General features: G+C 40.3%; 1 protein-coding gene across 1 annotated transcript in view; it reads left to right on the plus strand.

Annotated features, from left to right (window-relative positions):
• The first annotated feature begins 3,086 nt into the window (after positions 1–3,086).
• LOC127355294 (FERM and PDZ domain-containing protein 1) overlaps positions 3,087–15,149 on the plus strand; it is a 38,667-nt gene continuing 26,604 nt past the window's right edge. Inside the window, exons 1-2 of the mRNA XM_051386023.1 lie at positions 3,087–3,466; positions 11,849–11,962. The gene's annotated coding sequence lies outside the window, so the exon portion shown is untranslated. The remainder of the gene's footprint in view (positions 3,467–11,848; positions 11,963–15,149) is intronic.

Raw genomic sequence — 15,149 nt, forward strand, 5'->3', positions numbered from 1 at the left:
ACCAGCTGACGGCCAAGGACAGAGATCAAACCAACCACAAAGCAAGGGGGTCGAAACAAGAGCAACAAAAGGGCTTCCTCTCCTAATCTCTGTTAAATTAGAGTAGACGTGCGTGGCGGTGTGGGCTTCCTGGAGAGGATAAAGGGGCTCGAGTTGTGACTGGAAGTGGACTGTGTGGTTATGATATTATTATTAATAAAGGCAGCATGGACGGTGGACAAGTGCTGAAGCTGAATGTCTGTGTGTGTGTGTGTGTGTGTGTGTGTGTGTGTGTGTGTGTGTGTGTGTAAGAGAGAGAGAGAGAGAGAGAGAGAGAGAGAGGAAGTGGCAATATAGTTGTGTAACACTGACATCTTGTGGCCAGATGTGTAACTGAGCTATTATCTTGATTCTTGTTACATTTTCATTTTCCTGAGAGGACTGCTGTAATCAAAACAATTACTGAACACCACTAGTATCAACACAATTCTCCTCACAATCATAAATAGAAATTCCTTAAAAACATGTTAATGCATAACCTTCTAACTAATTGCAATGTTGTTACTGTGTAGTATAGACGAGGGCAGGCAATATCTCTCTATCCCCACACACTAGGGGTCGCCAACAATTCACAGGGGTCGCGAAGGCTTCTTAATTCTGAGGGGTGTAAGAAAGGTTTAAACATATAAACTGTGGGTCTATATCTCAGCCTTTTGTTAATTTTTTTAACTATTATTATTTTCTAATATATTTCAGAGGCTTTTATTACCTTTAAGTTATAGTGACAGCTGTAGAGTGACAGGAAACAGGGGAGAGAGAGGGGATGATACGCAGCAAAGGGCCACAGGTTGAACCCCTGGCCGCTGCAGCAAGGAGTCAGCCTTAGTACACCAGCTCTACCGGGTGAGCTACTAGGACGCCTACAGAACCTTTATTCTCTGCCAAACAGCCTCATCCTGCCTTAGAAAAGTATGAGGTTAAAACGTCCAAAGAGTTAATAGAACAATGAGAAGAAAACACGGAATTTGTCAAAAAAATGAGCATATTAAGTATGTATGATTGCTAAAAATTAAACAACAAAGAGAGAATTGCAATATTCACAGGAAATAATCTATAATAATTCATACAAATCGCTTGTTTTACACAAACTTCCAGCAGTTATTATGTATATACCACTGGTATATACCCTTACACTGTATAATGATGATAGGTCAATATTTATTGCGATGTAAATTATATAAATAACCAGCTAGAAATGCGTTTTTGGCTACTCAAGCAAATGGTATGACAAGTAGCCCCATAGGTTTGTAAAAACAATCTGTTGAGATCTTTAAATCTAAACTTAAAACAAATGTTTTGCTGTAGCTTTCAGTTAGTGCTTATTCTCAGATTAGTTCAGGCCTCGCACCTGCTACCTATATCCAATTAGTGACTCCGTCTCAGTCTCAATGAATCTATTGTTCCACTTGGACAACCATCACATTGTAAAGTTTGCAGGTGACGCAGTTATAGTGAGCCTATCTCCTGCTTTACAATGTTTTTTTAAACTGGTGTAAAGAAGCCTTTTTTAGAATTGAATGTGACAAAAACCAAGAACATGTGCACTGATTTGAGATGCCACAACCCAACTCCTGGAAACACTTTTATAAATAAGGTTGAGATTACAGATTATTTACATACATACATAACTGATAAATTGATCTTTGAAAGGAACAGATATGATGATTGAGAAAAGCCAGCAGTGTTTTTTGTGTCTGAGGAAGCTAGCCAAGATCCAGGTTGACAGATCGCTGATGACACCGTCTTATAAATCTTTTATTGAGTCAGTTTTTATTTTTTTTAGAATATGTGCTGGAATGCTTCCCTCAACCTCACACAGAAAAAACTTATTATCAATGGTGAATAAAGTTAGCACCAAATCACTGGGACAAAACTCTCAGAGCTGCACAACAAACAGTAGCTATAAAAGGCGGGATCCATCATGTCAGACTGTACCCGCCCCCTGAACTTAGAAATTAAGTTACTGCCCTCTGGTTCCCGCCTCAGACAGCCACTAGCCAAAACTAACAGATATAAATCCTCTTTCATACCCTGTGCTATTTCTGTTGTGTTGAATGTGTGAGTGTAAATCCCACTGAGGCAAATTCTGACTTGTGATGTTTTGCTACATTAATAAAATTTGACTTGACTTGAATCACTGAGAACACTGGACATACAACCATGCTTGAAAAGCTTGAAGGGATCTTGGTTTTCTCCTCTGTTTTTTACTTATGTGCAGATTACCCTGTATGAGGACATCTCTGGGCATTCAGTGCAATACTTGCATAAAGGTCTTTGCATATTTGAGTCCCAGATGCTGCGTGTGAATGCAGTGTGAATGAATAGCCGACAGTGTTGGACATGTGCATGCTTGGTGTACACAGCAACCTTCACACAGAGATGTGTGGTACTTTGATGAAACACAACTTAATTTCACTGTGTGAACAAAATACTAACAAAAATAAACTGGCACTGAGTGAACCACAGGGTTTTGGGGTTCTTGGAGGTGTGTGGCCATCTCCTCTTTGGTAATCCAGACTTAAACAGTAATACACTGTGCACAGTGTGGTGGAGAGCTGCGAGTAGCAGTAAATCATTGGCACCAGTAGGAGGCGACAGAGACCAATTAACGATCGATCTATCTATCTAGCTCTCTCTATCTATCTATCTATCTATCTATCTATCTATCTATCTATCTAGTTCATTTCTATGTTTGTGAGTTGACCATGTATGCTATTTCAGTTCAAGATAGTCAAGTAAAGTTTGCTGTGATATTTGTTATTTATTACTATACCAATGCTAGGTCAATATTTGTACAGGCACTGCTCTTCACGTTCACGCACGCACGCACGCCAGCACGCGCACATACAAAGCAGCACAACAAATGAAGTGATAGAGATGCAGGTGTGTAAACAGCTCAGTCTCCGTTCCCACTGTTTGTTTTCTCTTTATGAAACAAAGTAAGGGCCGCAGCAGCTATATTAAAACTTTATGCGTTTGTGTGTGTGTGTGTGAGAGAGAGAGAGCGAGACAGGGAGAGAGAGACATAGAGATAGCGAGAGAGAGAGCGAGAGAGAGAGAGAGAGAGAGAGAGATAGAGAGAGAGAGAGAGAGAGAGAGAGAGAGAGAGAGAGAGAGAGAGAGAGAGAGAGAAGATTACCGCCGCCTAAGCCGCGTGCGCCTCACCAGTCCGCATCTCGCGCGCTCACCTGCTCTGGGACTTTGTCAAACGCAGCTTTCTAACCGGGATCTCGAGCCGTGTTGCTCGTGCTGCCTATACACCAGGTGATACGGATTAACTGATTTCTCACTGTCCGAGGAAGGTGCGGCTTTTTTTTTTTTTTTTTTTTTTTTTGCGGCTCTTTTCGAAGTTGTTCCACATCCAGGACGGTCGAGACGGCTCGCCCTGCGCTCAGGAGGGGATTAGAGAGCAGATACCCGCCACTCGGTAAGGTCTTTACATCACCTTGTTATTACACAGCAAACTAGACTGAATAGCAACCAGACATAAAAGTGCCAAAAATAGATTTCTGTCAACAGAAAGGGTAATTTTTTTCCCCTCCAATGCCTCGCTGCAAGCTAGCAAAGCAAATGACGGCGGTGTGGCTCGACAGGCGCCGGACACACAGTTGTAAAAAGGAAAAAAGAAAGAGAGAAAGATATAATATAAGAAGACAACCTCCAAAAATGATGCTCAGCAAGCCTGTATTATCCCACATTGGCCCACTGTTATCCGGTGTATAGGTTATCAATTAGGAAAAAAAAGAAAACAAGCATGACAGGTTAACTTCTCTGTGTACCCCCTAAATGAGAGAAAAGTCTCCTCCACATTTTTTATTTAAGCCTCGCCACGACTTGTAATTCACAACCTACAGTCAGTGAACAAATAACACACATTCTCTACCCAAAAGTACTCCAGCTAACAGAGGGAGGCAGGTGAAACTTATCACCCATTCACGACTGTACCTGTTCAAATCCATAAGTCGTATGATGAAGGCGGGGTGCACATGAAGGGGAGGAGGCAGGTTGATGTGAGGGATTTTTAAGCTTAACACTCTGAGAGGTGGATTGTGTAGAAAGCACTGGGCGGTATCAGGGGGGTGGACCTTGTGCTCTAGATGTTTCACTTCAGTCAGGATAGATAGAGACAGACTGAGGCATTCCCTGGCTCTTTCTTAAAGCAAATGACTCAGTCATTTTCCTTATTCAACTACTGCTAAAGAATTGATGAACAGACTAACAGTATGTAGTCTGTGTGAAATCAAAATGTGTTTTACTAATGCATCAGTGCAACCACAAACACACAGCATACAGACACACTCAAACACACACTACTACATGCATTTGACAGTAAGATGTCGCTCCAGATATTTTGCTGCATCATGCTTCAGCCTCCTGAAACACATCACTCTGTGTTGATGCTATTGTAAGGTGGCACAATCTCCTGCTGTCTGTGTGTGTGTGTGTGTGTTTGCGCCTCCACTCTATCTGCATGTTAGGTGTATGTGCCCATATCAGTGGGTGTGTACAGTCTATACATGCATCTGTGTTTCATGAAGAGACATGAATACAAAGCGAGCCATGACATCCGGTGCAGAATTGAAACAGAAGAAGAAGAATATGAGGCCAGCTGCGTTCTGAAGGTTCTCCCATGCTTTACTAATTTATGACGTTATTTTTAGGCTCGGCTACATTTTTGATGCTTCGTATTTGTCAAGTTTAATACTGAGCGAAAACTCGGGGTGTGTCTGTCAACCTCTTTGTACCTAACTGCGTTCATGCAAACATACAGTGCACACAAGCCTGCAAACATTCAGACATACAAATGTGTGGAGATACTTGTAAAGCCCTATTGCACCGCATGATTAATAGCAATAATAAAGTTAATTGGTGTATTACTTTTCTTAAACCAAGACATGAAACTGTGCACTCATCCACTCAAACAGACACTGTTCAGCTTTAGTCTCTGATGCTAAAGCTCCCTCAGCTCCATATTCACCGTCAGAGCCTCAGAGCTTCACACCCAGTGGTAGAACAAGAAGGAGAGTCAAATATTGTTACTTCTCCAAACCAAAGAAATTACATGTTGAACTTTCAACCCCTACGCCTGACCTCCAATTGAGCTATACTTAGACTACTTTTGGAACCTGAATATTGAAAGAGGTGAATCCCTTTAAAAAGATTGACAAAACATTTGAGGATGTGAAGAAAATTAGAGCCAAAGGAGTCTTACCAGAGAGCAAAAACTGGTACACATTCCCCTGACTTATTACGACATGATGATGATGAATCAGAAACTGGTTAGGAGGAACCTCTCTAATGAGGTCTAAAAGGTTTTAGGTCAACCCTAATCTGCTTTGCTATATAGACAGCACTTTCAGCCAGTTTGGCTTCAATCTGAAACTCCTGATTAAAGGGTTTTCCAACGACAGCAAAAATAGTTCTATAAGCGCTTTTAGGGCAGTAGGCCCATCAGAAGCTATCCATCAGTACTTATTGAACGGAGACAGATAATAAACTGATACCTGCCTGCTGATTCAGTAAACTTTCTATTACTTCAGATTTTACTTCCATAAAAACTGATATGCATCAGGGTGTCATTCGGATTTCCCAGCTACCTACGGTGTGAAGGAAGAGACACACCTATTCTCCTGAGTTGCAGGATTACAGGCAGACATCAATAAATGGGGGGGGGGAGCCATACACTCAGAGCCAGTCTTTTTTTATTTTAAGCTCTAAAGATCGATGTTTCTGCACAGTGCATTCTTTGGGATTCTGAAGAAGAATTACCTAAAATAAAAAAGTGCGCCCACCTAATGTGGTTTGGTACCCCACCCTGAAACCTTGTATAGTATTCTAGAACCTTGCCTTTACAGGGTCAGGTTCAAAATTTTCCCTTACCCCTTCTAGCTCTGCCCCTGGATATGTGTAAAGCTACAGTATGGTCCCACATACTGTACTGTTGGTAGAACTCATTTGGTCATTGTCCCGTTGTCTGTCTGCACGCCTCATATGCTCAGAGTATCCACAGTATACTGTATAGATGTTCCATTGTGGAGACGATCCACTGCTGTTCCAGCTCACTGTCCACCGGATGTGTGAATGAAGTGTCTCACTTGCAGCTCACACACGCCTCTTTCTTTCACTTACACTTTCATTACATGCTGGGTCTATTTTTGCTGAACCAGCTCACTTCTCCGAAAAGTGAAATTCACTTGCAAATACTATACTATACAGGCAATTAACATTAAATTGTCAAGTCTGTGGAACAAGAGACGGAATGTTACAATTTTCTTTTTTCCAATACACAAAGATACAACATAAAGGTAAGATGGTATGCTGATGCTGTAGTTAGGCTATTTAAACAAATAAAGTACAGCCACCAAGTATCTTTTACCACACTGATCATAAATTGGCAGGAAACCGTTATGATATGATGTATAATATTTGATTAGTCAAATACTAAATGAATCACCAACTATTTTGATAATCGATTCATCATTTTGAGAAGAAACAAATAATTAAATGTGAGTTTTTGGTTTCTTGACTGGTCTTGACTATGACCGTAAACTCAATATCTTTGGGTTGTGGACAAAACAAGACATTTGAGGATGTCACAATGAGTTTTGGGATCAATATTTTTCACATTGGACCAAAGAACAAATTACTTAAGAAAATGGTCAACAGATTAATTGATAATGAAAAGAATTGTTTGTTGCAGCCTTAAAAGTTACACAGCTACAGCCAGTGGACATGAGGACAAACCAGTGCTAGCAAACTCACCTCTGTTCTCTACTGGTCTGGTTCCAGTAAGTAGTTGTGTAGTTGGCAGAAGACAAATTAAAGGACCAGTGTGTAGAATCTAGCAATGTAGTACTCCCTTACTTCACCCTCCCCTTCTAGGGGTGTGAGAAAATATCGAAGAATATCGTATGCCCAACCGTTAGATAGCAGTGTTGTAAACGTAAACTGAGGAATATGATGTTGGATGTTACAGCGACTGTGATGAATACAAATGCAGACCCCTCTGTTCTGGTTGCATATAAACTCAGATTTTATTCATATGGTGGTGTGTTCTTCATACTGTGACAGTATTGCTAAAATGGGATTTTTTAAGATTAAATTGCTCCATATCCCCAGATTCCTGTCAATACACAGCCCTACCCCTTAGAAGAAAGGGATAGCATAAAATATGGTGGCCGCAAGAAACGGGAAACCCGCGTTTGGTTTGTCCATTCTGTAGAAACATGGCGGTTCAACATGCCAGCCTCCACAAATGTCAACTGCATCATCTGTAGATAAAAACGGTTCATTCTAAGGTAACAAAAAACATTCTAAAAAACAATTATCATATTCAAGTAACTATACACTAATGAAAGCATAGTTATGCATATTATAGTCCATTTCTGCCAATAGACCCTCCTAAATGTTACACACCTATGTCTCAGTATTAGACAGATATCTATAACAGGAACTGAGTGGAGATCTAAAGCTGTAGCCATTCATCGATTTAACAAAAGTATTTGTGAACTGAATAAATAAAAACAACGTTTGCAATGTTGAATACACATGAATAAATAGTATACCACTGGTGTTACCTCGGATCCTATTTTCATATTTGCCGTAAACACCCATTTACCTTATTGACGGAGTGGAGATGGAAGATAAATGTGTTCCCTGAATCAAAGCCAACCGTCTGCTCCCTGAGACTAAACACTCATTATAAATTGCAATGAAATATGAATCAACTGAGAGGAAGGCAACTTATCATTTAAACCATCATTCCATCTGGCACTGCAGACAAAACCTACATTTGTGAGAAATATCTTAACTTTGACCTTAAGAGAAATAACAAATAACGTTAATGTAGATGGCATGAACTGTAATTCACCTATTAGCATGTGTGACTTAAGAGACACATACATGCATACAGTGTCAGCCACCTACTGTCTGTGTCAATTAAGTGATTGGCATTTACCTGGAAAGGTCATTAGGTTACAGGGATTGTTTGTATGTATGTATGTGTGTGTGTGTGTGTGTGTGTGTGTGTGTGTGTGTGTGTGTGTGTGTGCTTGTATGTCTGTGTCTGACTGCAGTGTTAGCTACTAATTGGATTGGGTCCCCTCTCTGCTGCCCTTAGAGGAGTGAACATATAATTCTTTAGGTTCAAGAGGTGAACGGACGGGAGAACAAAAATTAATGAAAGACATTAAGACATGTTACGTAACAGCTTTGTGAAAAAATACGTGTACCAAGAGCATAAACACAAGGGACACATGCAGTGCAAAAAACATGTTTAACCTAATCATAAACATCTTTCCACACAAATTTTACATTTGCTGTCAAATGTAGACACTTTCCCTAGAACGATGTTGTACATGAAGAGAACTGCAGCTCTTGTGGGGTGTTCCCGGGCTGCAATGGTGTCAAAAGGGGTCCAAGGAAGGAAAAGAAACAGAGACAGGGTCACAGGGGGCCAAGGCTCATTGATGTACGTGGGGAGTGAAGGCTGGCCCGTGTGGTCCGATCCAACATACGAGCTACTGTAGCTCAAACTGCTGAAACACTTAATGCTGGTTCTGATAGAAATGGGTCAGAACACACAGTGCAGAGCCCAGGTGATCAGAATGTTATGGCTGATCGGTTTATTATTCTACACATACCAAACATTATTTTTGAAAAAGCAACTTAAAACATCCACAAAGCTAACCTTCTGATATTATCAAATGATCTAGGACACTCCTGTGTTTATGTGTTGAGTAATATTGAAATTGCAGTTAAAGACTGCCTTTCAACAGGAATTATCAGTGGGGGAAACATCCAGAACAGGCAACCTCACTCTCTAGACCAGTACTGACCTGGAGAGGCATATATCCTGAAGCAGTCACAAAAAGTTGAGTTGGTAAACATAACAGTAGTGTGGTCAGTTTACAGATGATACATTGGTCTCTGGGCATTACAGATAAAACTCTATAGTTACCTCTGGTTTTAATCTGGAGCTTCTTAATGCAGCATTAAAGCCCCTTCATGCCAACTGTACAGGATCCACCCACACAGGTGTGTTCACTTATGATGCCTGATTAGAGCTCCTCTCAGGACTGTGTGGGCATCTCTCACTATCCTGTTAGTGTTGTTGCACCTGTCAGGACAACTCACAGCGTTCTTATTAGCAGATAGAGTTTAGGGACATTATATAATTTACAATATACCTCCACTCAACTTCCAACTGACCTGAGGTCTAATCAAAGGAATAGAAAACAGGGTTTTCATTGGGAGCAGATCACTTTATGCTGAGTCTCTCTAAAATTTCATTTCTAATTCTCATGCTTTCAGAAGTGGACAAAATGTTTGTGTAATAGAAAGTCAAGAGTAAAATCAATTACTTACAGTGTTTTTATAAGAAAGGGGTTTAGGAGAGTGTATTTATCCAGTGTGTAACATTTAGGACGATCGATTAGCAGAAATGGAATTTAATCTGCATCACTGTGTTGTCATTAGTGTGCCTGAAACAATTGTTGTGTTTTCGTTACCTCAGAATGAGCCTTTTATATATATAGCATTTTATATTTACAAACATACCTTCCACAGAGACCGCCATGTTGAGCTGCCATGTTTTTACAGTAGTTCTTCACCTTTTAAACTGTAGTCCTACTATTGCGGAAAAACTGCTTTTACATGCATCTTAGTGTGAGTGTGGTGTATTGGGGTGTTCCTGAGCTGAAACTTTTGCCATTGGCTGATGACTACTGCTGCAAATAACAATGGTGGACAAATCAGTAAGGAGGGTCTCTGAGTGAAAAACATAACAAAAACACTGTGTAGGTAGTGATCTGAACACATCCTAACAGAGTTCACACAGTGACATGTAGGTTCTTGCAGAAGTCATATGTCCTGTTAATCAGAACAGATTCTAACTTGAAATATTTGGAAATTGTTATTGTCAAATAAGTTAGACGCACATTCCCCCGTTACCCCCAGTATGAATAATATACAAACATTTATAATTTACTTTACTTTTCACAAGGTTTTTTGTGTTATGGATTAAAATAAAATTGCAGTCATTACTGCATATGCAAAATATCAGATAAATTCCCACACTGTTTAAATAGTGGGTTCTGGCTCTAGATTGGATTTCTACATCCCAATACAATGACTGTTACTGACAATACCTAAATTAGCTTCTGGTATAAACCATGTTCACTCTAAGTGGGTTCAAATATACACATTGATCCCATATAATATTTGACAACCAGGGGTGACATATATGTTCTTTAATGTTCTTTTGGTTTCCCTACCCATCATACCCTCAACTTCTTGCTCCATTTTTATATCGCTCACATTTCCCTTTCTCATCTTTCCTCTCTGCTACCTCATGTGTTTTCTCCCTCTCTCTGCCTCTGTCTGTCTGTCTCTCTCTCTCTCTCTCTCTCTCTCCCCTCATTCTCTGTCTTCGGGTCTGCGTTGGTATGCCTGTTAGTTGTTCCTGGTAGAGTGAAGCGGCTGCATTATCTAGATACATTATTGATGCACGCAGCACTCTGACTAACGCGCACACACACATGCACACATACACAACCTCCAAGCACTCACTCACATAATAAAAACATACATACACTCATAAAATCAAACACATTGTTGCACATAGACACACACATGCACGATCACAAAGAGCATGTGCCTCAATTTGTTTTTGAATGTGAGTGGGTGCAATAGAGAAAAAGAGAATGGCAGCACACGTGCATGCTGTTTCTTTGTGGCTGAGAGAACACAGCTGATTTATTCTGCCCAACTCTGTTTTTACGAAAAGATGAAGCAGTCATTCTGTTTGAAATGCGCAGGACTAAAATTAAGCACTCCACTGGCAGCCACATGCTGCGCTAATAGGCTAGCGATGTGTGCTTGCTTAACAGCATGTAATACTTTGGGAGGAGTTGAAGACTCGGAGGAGCTGGAGGAAACAATCTTTAAAAATAACTGAAGAGTAATCAGAAAAGAGAGATTCAGAACAGCAGGAAAAGACAACAGGAAAGAGTGAGCGGAGGGAGAATTATGAAAGAGGGAAGTACTGAGGGGTGACAATTTGAGTGGCGGGGAAGGCGGAGGTGGGAGGGGATGAGGGAGAGAAGAGTTCCCAGCATCTCTTTTCCCAGGGCTTTGTAAGGGCCTCATTAAATATGGATGGTGTTTGGAGCAGAGCAGGGGCAAGTGGAACTCCACAAACAGCACAAGCAGCCCAGGCAGGCCCATCCTGCTGCGATGGAGCCCTGCTGTCTTTTTCGCCTCGTCTGTCTCTCCGTCTTCCTCCTCTCGTCCCTCAACTCACTTCACTGTCTTCCCTGTTTTCCTCCCTCCTTCATTTCCTCTTTTCTGACCTTTCTCTCTTCCGTCATCTGGTGACAGAGTGCTCATTTTTTAACCACTTGTCTTTTTCCTCTACTAATTTTCTCTCTTGCTCCTCTCATCCCTGCTCCTCTCCCTCTCTTCTTTCCATTTTCCCTCGCTCCCTGCAATGATTGCTTGATGAGTGTTTGATTAGCACATGTGAATGAAGAGAGAGGCTAAACCCTCCATTGTTCACTCCCCTATTCATAGCTTTCCATCCTTTTTAGATGAAAATCATATGTGGTGCATGGAACTGTCATTGATTTATAATACTGATGCTGATACTCCTGCCTCTATCTATTTTTCTATCTGTCTGTTTGTGTACTTGTCCATCCATCAATCTGTCTGACTATGTGAAATGATTCTGACTGTGGTTCAGACTACAGCAATCTCAAATGTCCCACAGCATATTCTGAACTCTTAATTCTGATGTTGTGTTTGTCCTCAGGAGATGAAGACACATCACACTGGTCCTCTTCAGCAGAACGATGGACGGACAGAAAGCAGAGCGGGACAGTAACTGGCGCCTACATGGAGCCCTGATACATAGGGCAGAGAGCAGGTGTGTGTGTGTGTGTGTGTGTGTGTGTGTGTGTGTGTGTGTGTGTGTGTGTGTGTGTGTGTCAGTCTTTCTAAGTCGGTAATGTGAAACAGATTTTGTTTGTATGTGTGCACAAAAAGAAAGATGACAAGATTAGAGGATTAAGAAAGTGTGGGATAAGGCGAGAATGAGATGGACAGACAAAGTGAGGGAAGTAAGTAGTGAACCAGAGACAGACAGTGTCTGTGTTATAGTTTCAGCCAGACTGTTACCCTAAACAGACCTGTAAGGTTGCTGTGAAGCTCAGTCTAATCTGGCTCAGCGGGAGTGACGCACAAACTCCCTGTCACAGCCTGCAGACACACTCTGTAATCCCATTTGCCTGCTCTGTGTGTTAGTGTGTGTGCATTCAGAGCATTATGCAAAAGTTGTGTATCATGTAAGTAATGCATGTTCCAGCATATGCTTACAGCTTGGAGTGTGTTCACTTTTTTTAATTCAGACAGTTTGACATACCTGTATTACAGAGAAGCAGAGAGCATGTCTGGCTGGATGAATGGATGAATAAAGCACAAAACAAGACTTTGTGACATGTGAGCTTAGGCTACTAAAAAACTTTGTCAGGTTTTACTGTCATGGTTTTGGATAAACACTGAAACAGTTAAAGGTGTGTAAGTGTGTAACAATAAGGAGGCTCTATTGGCAGAAATGGAATATAATATTCATAGGTATGTTTAGTGTATATTCAACTAAAAATAAAAATTGCTGTGTTTTTGTTACCTTAGAATTAGCTGTTTTTATCTCCAGATGAAAGCTTAAAACCTGCTCTCTTTTAACCACTGTGGTGTGCACCTTTGACCTTTGCCAAAAATACATCTTTTGTTTGCCATCATATCATGGACCGGAGGGAGATGAATGGAGGGCCGGAAACAGCCCCAAGGCCAGCAGTTTGTGACCCCTGGTCTAGAGGCTGATGACTCTCAGTGGTGAACAGAAACTTTAGAGATCTCATTGGTATTGGTGGACATGTCTGGTACATATACTCGCTGCTCTTTGTACAGCACATACTATAAGTTATTACTAGCGTGATTATTATAAGAACATTGTCCAAAACATAATAATTATGTGAATATGTTAAAACATAGTAAACTGTAAGGGTATGGCTAGAATATACTACATCGATTTAGTGTAAATTATACCACATTATTCCTTTATGAAAGTGTGCATGTTTTATGTGCGACTCAATAGTTTTTACCTGAATTCACTTGGTTAGATTGTTTAATAGAAAAAGCAGGTATTCAAAATCTTTTGTGCACTTTCAATATGTTTGAAATGCAAAAAGAGAAGTAAGGATAGAGAGAGAAGAGATGACAAAGTGAATGAGTGAATGTACAAAAGAGAGCTTAAGTGTGGGCAGTGTGGGATAATCTTTAAGTGCTGCTGCAGCCCCATCAGTCAGCTTGTGTCACAGTGTGTATTTCTCTGCAGTTGTTGTTACCCTGCCCAACCCCAGCTTCAGCATTAAAAGAAAAATCCATCCTAAAAACACCTCACTGCTGGGAGGTGACATTAGGGTTTCCTGCAGTGTATTATAATGGACACATGCCACCTCGCCTGAAATTAAAGACCACCCCCCGCTAATGTCAATGCCAATTAAAACCTTCAAAGCACTTAACCACAATTATATTAAATAATATTTTTGACTATTGATGGTTTATAACTGCAAATTTGGTTATTGACTGAGTCATTGTGATAAAATGTGTTCATACTGTCATATAGTATGGCAAAAATGGTGAATTTCAAAGTGAAATGATCTTCCCTTGGCAGCACTATAGAGCTGTCCCAACTGTGGGTGGGAGTGGGTGTGGACACAATACTGTAACACACCCATGAGCACCATGAAACAAATACGAAAAATGAACATCCCAGGTCTGTAGAGGTTGTCTGGCTCATTCAAACCTAAAATAGATTTGATAGAATCTATACAGATTTCAGCCTTTTATTACAAAGTAATTGATAGGTTATGTTGGAAATGATTCACAAAAATAATATAATGCACTGTATGAAATGATTCTTTAAATTCCATTTTGCAGTTGTGTTAGAGGCACAGAGAAACAGAGAAACACGTGAGAAATCTGATTCCTCCCGCAGTTGAACAATAATCTAATAGACAGAGAGGGAGGGATTGCATGGTGAATAGTGGAATCGTGGCTGCAAAACATTCATGAGAAAAGAAGAGAAAACAAATGTAATGTAAAGGAAGGACCAGTGTGAAAATGAAGATTTTTCATTCCCAATTTACATTAAACCTTTAGAGCTGATTCAGTAGACTTGAAGATATTTCTTACACCTGTCCCCACAGTGCCAGATTGATGCTGTGTTGTAACTGTGCCAGTGACAACATCCAGGTCACTGGGTAGTGCAAGTACCTGGCAGAACATGCTGTAGCTGTAGAAGCTTTAGAGAAATGTTGGAGTGATGGTTAAATGTTTAACTTGTTTAACTACTTAAGAAAAACTATTTTAAACCAAGTATGGAAAGAAAAATCATTCTTTAGTTGAACTGGTTGACACATGCTTGATTCAAGCCAAATGGTCAGGAACCACTGGATTAAACCACAAGGTATGTTTTTTCTACATATGTTTTACAACTATGGCGCAGAATAATTAAGAATATAATTATTATATAACATCAACCCTTCACCCTTTTCTGAGGACATACACACATTAACACACCTTACAGCTGTGCAGTAGTTGAATGACAGTAGTGTTGCACAGGAGTATTAGTTTGTGTCACACCTAAACCTTTTTGTGTTGAACAATGGTGCGTTTTCCTATTTTGTCTGATTTAGGCTGCTCCAAACTCTGGATGGATGGAATGATACCCCTTGAAATGGATGGTCTCAATCTGTGATTTCTGGTGTTGTTCATTTCTGATTTCAGTGCTAAACTGTTCCAATTTACATAATCCATGTGTTGATTGTGGAAACTGTCAAGGGATAAATCTTGTAAACGATCTATATAAGGAAACCATTATCATTATCATTATTATTATGTTAACCAATTATGAAAGATGATTTGGTAGCTTTGGTAACATATATGTAAGCACAAGTGCAGAGATTTTTCCTGATACATCAGAAAGAGAAAAGCAAATAAATCAGAGGTGTGTTGTGCTTGTGTCCTACTCTGTGTGTAATGGCAGTTTCTCA

This window comes from Dicentrarchus labrax, unplaced genomic scaffold (assembly GCF_905237075.1).
Source record: "Dicentrarchus labrax unplaced genomic scaffold, dlabrax2021, whole genome shotgun sequence".
NCBI classification, from domain to species: Eukaryota; Metazoa; Chordata; class Actinopteri; family Moronidae; genus Dicentrarchus; species Dicentrarchus labrax.